The 11,050-nt window shown below is 23.7% G+C and overlaps 2 non-coding genes across 2 annotated transcripts; both read right to left on the reverse strand.

Moving 5' to 3' along the window:
- Window positions 1–608: 608 nt before the first annotated feature.
- LOC123303702 lies at window positions 609–727 on the reverse strand. Its single transcript, XR_006535797.1, has one exon. It is a non-coding gene; the product is annotated as a 5S ribosomal RNA (ribosomal RNA).
- Window positions 728–7,096: 6,369 nt separating this feature from the next.
- Window positions 7,097–7,215, reverse strand: LOC123303703. The gene has a single exon (XR_006535798.1). It is a non-coding gene; the product is annotated as a 5S ribosomal RNA (ribosomal RNA).
- Between the last annotated feature and the right edge of the window lie 3,835 nt (window positions 7,216–11,050).

Genomic DNA, 11,050 nt, shown 5'->3' on the forward strand with positions numbered 1-11,050 from the left:
ACAAGAAGCTAGTGAAGCCTATTTAGTAGGTTTATTTGAAGATACCAATTTATGCGCAATTCATGCAAAGCGTGTTACAATTATGCCTAAGGATATACAATTGGCAAGACGTATTCGTGGAGAACGTGCATAAGCGTTTTAAATGACAATTTAAAAAAAAAAAAACAAATAAGAAATATTTTCGGTCCTATATATAGGACCAACATATATTATTAAATAAGAGTATATTATTTTTATTAAAAAATATATATATATATATATATATATATATATATATATATATATATATATATATATAAATATAAATTATTGAAATAAAATTAAACATTATTAAAATTTTGTTATAATTATAAGCGATTGCTATTTCTAAAAATAAATAAATTTCATAAAATTTATATTATTTTATATTCATTTGAAATATTAAAAAAACTTCTCGCTTTAAAGTAACCATGATATGAGTTATAAATGCAATAAAATTTTATACAAAAAATAATATTTATTTGTTGATGAATAATATAAAAGGTTTACATTTCTAAATAACATATATTTATATATGGTGTGTAAAAAAAAAGAAAAGAAGAAAAATAATTTATATTTTTAATATAAAAAGGCAACCGCACACAGTGTTCCCAAGCGGTCACCCATCCAAGTACTGACTGTGCCCAATGTTGCTTAACTTCGGTGATCGGACGAGAACCGGTGTTTTCAACGTGGTATGGCTGTTGCCAGTAATAAATGAAAATTTTTACAAATATATATTTTTCATAAATATCATTAATATTAAAGTATATTATTAAAATTTTCAATGAAGTAATCAATTTAAATATATACTTATTTATTATACCATATATTTTAAATAAAAATGCAACCGCACACAGTATTCTCAAGTGGCCACCCATCCGTGGTACTGACTGTGGCAAATGTTTCTAAACTATTATTTTATAAAATATTTATACAAAAAATAATTTACTCTTATCAAATATTAATTTGTGGCCTGTATTAAGGCCTATGTTATTTTCATTTTTTAGCAAAAATAATGAAATATTTCAATATATTATTAAAGTAACAGATCATTTCTTTTTTGGTGCTGCTTTTTTAATTTTTGTAGGAGATGATTTGGCAACAGAAGCTTTCTTAGCTTTTGGTGCTTTCGGTTTACGAGCAGGGCTACTTTTGGCAGCGGATTTTGTACTTTTTGCTGGTTTTGCTTTAACTGGTGCTTTTTTTGATGCCGCTGATGATTTTGCAGTAACTTTTTTAGCAGCAGTTGATGATGATGGAGTCGCTTTTTTTGCTTTAGGCTTTTTGGCTGCCAATGATGTAGTTGTGGCTTTCTTTTCTTTTGGTGCCCGTTTACTTTTAGCACTCTTTGCTGAACCTTTTGCTCCACTTTCTTTTTTGGATACTTTTGATTTAGCTGAAGAATTAGATGAAGCGGAAGCAGCCAATTTGAATGAACCAGATGCACCTTTACCTTTAGTTTGTACCAAGGCTCCCTCAGTTACAGCAGCTTTTAAATATTTTTTAATAAATGGTGAAATTTTATCAGAATCCACTTTATAATTTGCAGCTAAATATTTTTTAATTGCTTGTAATGATGAACCACCACGTTCTTTTAAATTTTTAATTGCGTTAACAACCATTTCTGATGTACGTGGATGTGTTGGTTTTGAATGTTGTTTTGTACGTTTAGCACCAGAAGCTGTTGCTTTTTTTGTTGGTGTTGTAGAAGCAGCAGTAACCGCAGTTGCTGCAACAGCTGTAGAATTTTCTTCGGCCATATTTTTTACTTTATAAAAATAATGTATTTATTATAAATATTTAAATGATAAAATATAATAATTCTATCAAATAAAAAATAAAGGTTTTCAATTATATCATTATTCACAATAATATAAGTCCCTATGTAAGTCAAAGTACCATGTAGAAAACACATAAAAATTAAATAGTATTTCTAATTTACTGTCGTAGTAAACATGATTTATTTTTTCAATTTCTATAATATATAAAATAATAAATTATAAATTTAATAATAATATTTATTTTATAAATTAAAATATATTTAATTTTTTTATTAACAATTATTAATAAACATAGTTTAATATTAATTATTTCAATCATACAAAACAATAATATTTTTAAGGTAAACTTAAAAAGTATATATTTTTATTTTTTATTTAATATCGATTTATTATAAATTATTAGTATATAAATAATTAAAAAATTTAATATATAAATATATATATTATAGTATAAGATTTCATTTTTAGAAAAACTTTTTTTGTCAATAATGAAAACGTATTATTATGAAATGTGTTAATCGAACATTGACAAAATATATTTCATTAGAAAATACTTTTATTTATGCATTAATATCAATAATTAACTATTAAATTAATTTTTTCATAATTATATAAAGAAATTTTATACTGATATAAGTATTTATATATTATAATATTTATTTTAAATATAAAAAAATTTATGACAAAATATATTATTAGAGTATTTGTTGAGATTAATATAAGATTATTTTAAATAAGAATTAATTTATATAATTATTAAAATATTATTAATTTTATGTTATGTAATTTTAATAAAAATAAATAATAATAATAAATATAAAAATTTTTTAACAATTTAAATTTTATATGATCTAAATAATTTTGTTAAGTACGATATGAGAAATCATTGTAAGCTTCGTTAAGAAACTTTGTAATATAAAATAATAATAATAATATTAAATATATAAATAAATAAAATAAATTTGATACATATTTTTGGTTCATTCTGTGTATAAATCAAAGGATACCGAATAATTGGTAACGGATGCGATATATTATAGTATCGAGTATTAAAACATAATATATAAATTTATCTTGTTATTCAAATTTTTTGTTACTTAACTTATGTATTTAGAAAATTTATAATATTATTTATATAATTGACATAAAATCTTATAAATTGAAATTTTATTAATATGTATCAAAAGAAGAGAGTAACGTATTGATATAATATCAAAGGATACTGATTATTTAAATAACGAATACGTCATATATTGTTTGTGTAACAAAGTTCACTTGGCCATCTAGTTGAAAATAACATTTTCAATAGAAAGTTTATATGCTTTTTTTTTTCTTTAATTATTAAAAAAATAAATTGAAATTTAATTCAATCAAATTTTATAATAATTTTTAAAAAATTTTTCCTTTTAAAAAATATTTTGTGATGTTGTGATAATATGTATTAATACAAGTGCATCCTGATACTTTTATCTCTAGTAAAGGTATGAGTATCATGAACAGTTTTGTTATCTAATGATATTATTTTGATAATATTTTGTGTATATTCTTATAATATTTTGTCTAAATATCATCATAATACAATATTATTTTGATAATATTTTATGAATATTCTTATAATATGTTACCTAAATGTCATCATAATATGATGAATTATTTCCATAATAACATATAAAAAAGAAAAAAAAAAAAAGAATCATTAATTTATAATTATTTAAATTGATTCTTTAAAAAAATATTATAATATATTATTTATAAAAATAATTTTTACTCTTATTTTAAATAAATTTGTGGCCTTTTATTAAAAGGCCTATGATCGATGTATTATTATTATAAAAATTAATGCAATGTTTTTAATTTATGCTTTCTTTTCAGTTTTCTTTGGTAATAACACTGCTTGAATGTTTGGTAATACACCACCTTGAGCAATTGTTACACCAGATAATAATTTATTTAATTCTTCATCATTACGAATTGCCAATTGTAAATGACGTGGAATGATACGTGTTTTTTTGTTATCACGGGCAGCATTACCAGCTAACTCGAGAACTTCTGCAGCCAAATATTCCATAACAGCAGCCAAATATACTGGGGCACCAGCACCTACTCGTTCAGCATAATTTCCTTTTCGTAATAATCTGTGAATTCTTCCAACAGGAAATTGTAATCCTGCTCGGCTTGATCTTGACTTTGCCTTTCCCTTTACTTTACCACCTTTACCTCGTCCAGACATAGCGAATAAATTTATTTAATTAATATTTTTTTTTGTAAATATAATCACACAGATGTGTACGTTACGGGGATTGTAACATAAATGTTTAAAATGTTATTTGGGTATTTTAATTTATAATATTTATAAAATATAAAACTTTAAAAATAAACCAATCACCTTATAGTATTATTTTCAGCCAATCAGAGAGTAGTATTCATTTTTATTGTTATATCCATCTTCGCGTATATAATACGCTAGTTGTATACACGACACGCTCATACATATACTGACTGGTGTTCTGTAACTATCTGTGTATATTAATTGTTTGTAACAATGCCACCAAAAACAAGTGGAAAAGCAGCAAAAAAAGCTGGCAAAGCTCAAAAAAATATATCAAAGAGTGATAAGAAAAAGAAGAGGAAGCGCAAGGAATCATATGCAATTTACATTTACAAAGTATTAAAACAAGTGCATCCTGATACTGGTATCTCTAGTAAAGCTATGAGTATCATGAACAGTTTTGTTAATGATATTTTTGAACGTATTGCTGCTGAAGCATCACGTTTAGCACATTATAATAAACGTTCAACAATCACAAGTCGGGAAATTCAAACCGCAGTTCGATTATTATTACCTGGTGAATTGGCAAAGCACGCTGTTAGTGAAGGTACTAAAGCTGTTACAAAATATACAAGTTCAAAATAAATAAATCGAAAATATTATTTAATTGATAACATAAAAATACATCAACATATAAAAACGGCTCTCTTTTTAAGAGAGCCATCAAATTTTTTAAATAAGAGTAAATTATTTTTATATATACAAAAAAATTAAATAAACAATTATTAATATCATATTTAATATAAAATTTTATATATTAATAGCTTGAATATATCTATTATTAGTATATCAATATTATTAATTTTAAATATAATAAAGGATATCGCGGAATATATATCGTAAATCAGTGTAATGCAAATGCATTACATTACCTTTATTATTTTCATTTTACATTTACTACTTGTTTATGTACGCTTATAATTATTAGAAAAATATTTTTAATAATTTTAAAAAATAAATGAAATAATAAAAATTTAATAATAAATTATTTATTGAAAGTATAAAAAATGGTATAGCAAAATCTTTATTTTCTTTGATTAAGGCGAAATGTTTTATTAGTTATAAATTCGATAATCTCCTATCGATACTTGTTACTCTTAACTTGTATATATAAAAAATATAATAGTATATTAATTTATAATAAAATTTTTTCAAAAATTCAATAAGTTATTGTAAAATAAAATAGATAATATACAAATTATAATTTATTATTGCAGATATATTACAATAAAAAAAAAAAATAAAAATATTTGGTAATGTATGTTATAAACAAAATAATTTGTTGTAAACAAATTATATAATATGTTATATTTATTAACAAATTTATTTACTCTTATATAAATAAAATTAGTGGCTTCCCAAAAAGGAAAGCCTGTTTAAATTTATCGGATGTATTAAATATTCTTTAATAAATTTACTAAATATTTTAAGTAAATTATTATATTTTCTTAACCTCCAAAACCATACAAAGTACGACCTTGTCGTTTTAATGCATATACAACATCCATAGCTGTAACTGTTTTACGTTTTGCGTGTTCAGTATATGTAACAGCATCCCGAATAACATTTTCAAGGAATACTTTAAGTACACCACGTGTTTCTTCATAAATTAAACCAGAGATACGTTTTACTCCACCTCGTCGTGCTAAACGACGAATTGCAGGTTTTGTAATACCTTGGATATTATCACGCAAAACTTTTCTATGACGTTTTGCACCCCCTTTTCCAAGACCCTTTCCACCTTTTCCTCTGCCAGTCATTTTAATAAAAAATTATTTACAATATTTTAACGAACGGATAACACGTGTGTTAACCTCACAAGTATTGTAATGTATGTGAGCGCCGGTACAATTGTGCCTTTTTATATAAAGCATTAAAGATTTTTTAAGCCACGCCTATACAATTTGATTAGTCCATACTCTGATAGCTATCCAATAGGATATGACAACAAAAATTTTGAAATTTCATATAAATATAAATACAACACATTTATTTCGCATTTAAACATTTGACTTTGTAGTATCAAATTGTCGAATATAATTTTTAAAATTGTGTGTTTTTTTGTAAAAACATTATTATTTGAAAATGGCTAGAACCAAGCAAACTGCACGTAAATCAACTGGTGGTAAAGCACCAAGAAAACAATTAGCAACGAAAGCTGCACGTAAAAGTGCACCAGCAACTGGTGGAGTAAAAAAACCACACAGATATCGTCCTGGTACAGTAGCTTTACGAGAAATTCGTCGTTATCAAAAAAGTACTGAATTGTTAATTCGTAAATTACCATTCCAACGTTTAGTACGTGAAATTGCACAAGATTTTAAAACCGATTTACGTTTTCAAAGTTCAGCTGTTATGGCATTACAAGAAGCTAGTGAAGCCTATTTAGTAGGTTTATTTGAAGATACCAATTTATGCGCAATTCATGCAAAGCGTGTTACAATTATGCCTAAGGATATACAATTGGCAAGACGTATTCGTGGAGAACGTGCATAAGCGTTTTAAATGACAATTTAAAAAAAAAAAAACAAATAAGAAATATTTTCGGTCCTATATATAGGACCAACATATATTATTAAATAAGAGTATATTATTTTTATTAAAAAATATATATATATATATATATATATATATATATATATATATATATATATAAATATAAATTATTGAAATAAAATTAAACATTATTAAAATTTTGTTATAATTATAAGCGATTGCTATTTCTAAAAATAAATAAATTTCATAAAATTTATATTATTTTATATTCATTTGAAATATTAAAAAAACTTCTCGCTTTAAAGTAACCATGATATGAGTTATAAATGCAATAAAATTTTATACAAAAAATAATATTTATTTGTTGATGAATAATATAAAAGGTTTACATTTCTAAATAACATATATTTATATATGGTGTGTAAAAAAAAAGAAAAGAAGAAAAATAATTTATATTTTTAATATAAAAAGGCAACCGCACACAGTGTTCCCAAGCGGTCACCCATCCAAGTACTGACTGTGCCCAATGTTGCTTAACTTCGGTGATCGGACGAGAACCGGTGTTTTCAACGTGGTATGGCTGTTGCCAGTAATAAATGAAAATTTTTACAAATATATATTTTTCATAAATATCATTAATATTAAAGTATATTATTAAAATTTTCAATGAAGTAATCAATTTAAATATATACTTATTTATTATACCATATATTTTAAATAAAAATGCAACCGCACACAGTATTCTCAAGTGGCCACCCATCCGTGGTACTGACTGTGGCAAATGTTTCTAAACTATTATTTTATAAAATATTTATACAAAAAATAATTTACTCTTATCAAATATTAATTTGTGGCCTGTATTAAGGCCTATGTTATTTTCATTTTTTAGCAAAAATAATGAAATATTTCAATATATTATTAAAGTAACAGATCATTTCTTTTTTGGTGCTGCTTTTTTAATTTTTGTAGGAGATGATTTGGCAACAGAAGCTTTCTTAGCTTTTGGTGCTTTCGGTTTACGAGCAGGGCTACTTTTGGCAGCGGATTTTGTACTTTTTGCTGGTTTTGCTTTAACTGGTGCTTTTTTTGATGCCGCTGATGATTTTGCAGTAACTTTTTTAGCAGCAGTTGATGATGATGGAGTCGCTTTTTTTGCTTTAGGCTTTTTGGCTGCCAATGATGTAGTTGTGGCTTTCTTTTCTTTTGGTGCCCGTTTACTTTTAGCACTCTTTGCTGAACCTTTTGCTCCACTTTCTTTTTTGGATACTTTTGATTTAGCTGAAGAATTAGATGAAGCGGAAGCAGCCAATTTGAATGAACCAGATGCACCTTTACCTTTAGTTTGTACCAAGGCTCCCTCAGTTACAGCAGCTTTTAAATATTTTTTAATAAATGGTGAAATTTTATCAGAATCCACTTTATAATTTGCAGCTAAATATTTTTTAATTGCTTGTAATGATGAACCACCACGTTCTTTTAAATTTTTAATTGCGTTAACAACCATTTCTGATGTACGTGGATGTGTTGGTTTTGAATGTTGTTTTGTACGTTTAGCACCAGAAGCTGTTGCTTTTTTTGTTGGTGTTGTAGAAGCAGCAGTAACCGCAGTTGCTGCAACAGCTGTAGAATTTTCTTCGGCCTATTTTTTACTTTATAAAAATAATGTATTTATTATAAATATTTAAATGATAAAATATAATAATTCTATCAAATAAAAAATAAAGGTTTTCAATTATATCATTATTCACAATAATATAAGTCCCTATGTAAGTCAAAGTACCATGTAGAAAACACATAAAAATTAAATAGTATTTCTAATTTACTGTCGTAGTAAACATGATTTATTTTTTCAATTTCTATAATATATAAAATAATAAATTATAAATTTAATAATAATATTTATTTTATAAATTAAAATATATTTAATTTTTTTATTAACAATTATTAATAAACATAGTTTAATATTAATTATTTCAATCATACAAAACAATAATATTTTTAAGGTAAACTTAAAAAGTATATATTTTTATTTTTTATTTAATATCGATTTATTATAAATTATTAGTATATAAATAATTAAAAAATTTAATATATAAATATATATATTATAGTATAAGATTTCATTTTTAGAAAAACTTTTTTTGTCAATAATGAAAACGTATTATTATGAAATGTGTTAATCGAACATTGACAAAATATATTTCATTAGAAAATACTTTTATTTATGCATTAATATCAATAATTAACTATTAAATTAATTTTTTCATAATTATATAAAGAAATTTTATACTGATATAAGTATTTATATATTATAATATTTATTTTAAATATAAAAAAATTTATGACAAAATATATTATTAGAGTATTTGTTGAGATTAATATAAGATTATTTTAAATAAGAATTAATTTATATAATTATTAAAATATTATTAATTTTATGTTATGTAATTTTAATAAAAATAAATAATAATAATAAATATAAAAATTTTTTAACAATTTAAATTTTATATGATCTAAATAATTTTGTTAAGTACGATATGAGAAATCATTGTAAGCTTCGTTAAGAAACTTTGTAATATAAAATAATAATAATAATATTAAATATATAAATAAATAAAATAAATTTGATACATATTTTTGGTTCATTCTGTGTATAAATCAAAGGATACCGAATAATTGGTAACGGATGCGATATATTATAGTATCGAGTATTAAAACATAATATATAAATTTATCTTGTTATTCAAATTTTTTGTTACTTAACTTATGTATTTAGAAAATTTATAATATTATTTATATAATTGACATAAAATCTTATAAATTGAAATTTTATTAATATGTATCAAAAGAAGAGAGTAACGTATTGATATAATATCAAAGGATACTGATTATTTAAATAACGAATACGTCATATATTGTTTGTGTAACAAAGTTCACTTGGCCATCTAGTTGAAAATAACATTTTCAATAGAAAGTTTATATGCTTTTTTTTTTCTTTAATTATTAAAAAAATAAATTGAAATTTAATTCAATCAAATTTTATAATAATTTTTAAAAAATTTTTCCTTTTAAAAAATATTTTGTGATGTTGTGATAATATGTATTAATACAAGTGCATCCTGATACTTTTATCTCTAGTAAAGGTATGAGTATCATGAACAGTTTTGTTATCTAATGATATTATTTTGATAATATTTTGTGTATATTCTTATAATATTTTGTCTAAATATCATCATAATACAATATTATTTTGATAATATTTTATGAATATTCTTATAATATGTTACCTAAATGTCATCATAATATGATGAATTATTTCCATAATAACATATAAAAAAGAAAAAAAAAAAAAAGAATCATTAATTTATAATTATTTAAATTGATTCTTTAAAAAAATATTATAATATATTATTTATAAAAATAATTTTTACTCTTATTTTAAATAAATTTGTGGCCTTTTATTAAAAGGCCTATGATCGATGTATTATTATTATAAAAATTAATGCAATGTTTTTAATTTATGCTTTCTTTTCAGTTTTCTTTGGTAATAACACTGCTTGAATGTTTGGTAATACACCACCTTGAGCAATTGTTACACCAGATAATAATTTATTTAATTCTTCATCATTACGAATTGCCAATTGTAAATGACGTGGAATGATACGTGTTTTTTTGTTATCACGGGCAGCATTACCAGCTAACTCGAGAACTTCTGCAGCCAAATATTCCATAACAGCAGCCAAATATACTGGGGCACCAGCACCTACTCGTTCAGCATAATTTCCTTTTCGTAATAATCTGTGAATTCTTCCAACAGGAAATTGTAATCCTGCTCGGCTTGATCTTGACTTTGCCTTTCCCTTTACTTTACCACCTTTACCTCGTCCAGACATAGCGAATAAATTTATTTAATTAATATTTTTTTTTGTAAATATAATCACACAGATGTGTACGTTACGGGGATTGTAACATAAATGTTTAAAATGTTATTTGGGTATTTTAATTTATAATATTTATAAAATATAAAACTTTAAAAATAAACCAATCACCTTATAGTATTATTTTCAGCCAATCAGAGAGTAGTATTCATTTTTATTGTTATATCCATCTTCGCGTATATAATACGCTAGTTGTATACACGACACGCTCATACATATACTGACTGGTGTTCTGTAACTATCTGTGTATATTAATTGTTTGTAACAATGCCACCAAAAACAAGTGGAAAAGCAGCAAAAAAAGCTGGCAAAGCTCAAAAAAATATATCAAAGAGTGATAAGAAAAAGAAGAGGAAGCGCAAGGAATCATATGCAATTTACATTTACAAAGTATTAAAACAAGTGCATCCTGATACTGGTATCTCTAGTAAAGCTATGAGTATCATGAACAGTTTTGTTAATGATATTTTTGAACGTATTGCTGC

Source organism: Chrysoperla carnea (assembly GCF_905475395.1).
Source record: "Chrysoperla carnea chromosome X unlocalized genomic scaffold, inChrCarn1.1 SUPER_X_unloc_123, whole genome shotgun sequence".
Taxonomy (NCBI): domain Eukaryota; kingdom Metazoa; phylum Arthropoda; class Insecta; order Neuroptera; family Chrysopidae; genus Chrysoperla; species Chrysoperla carnea.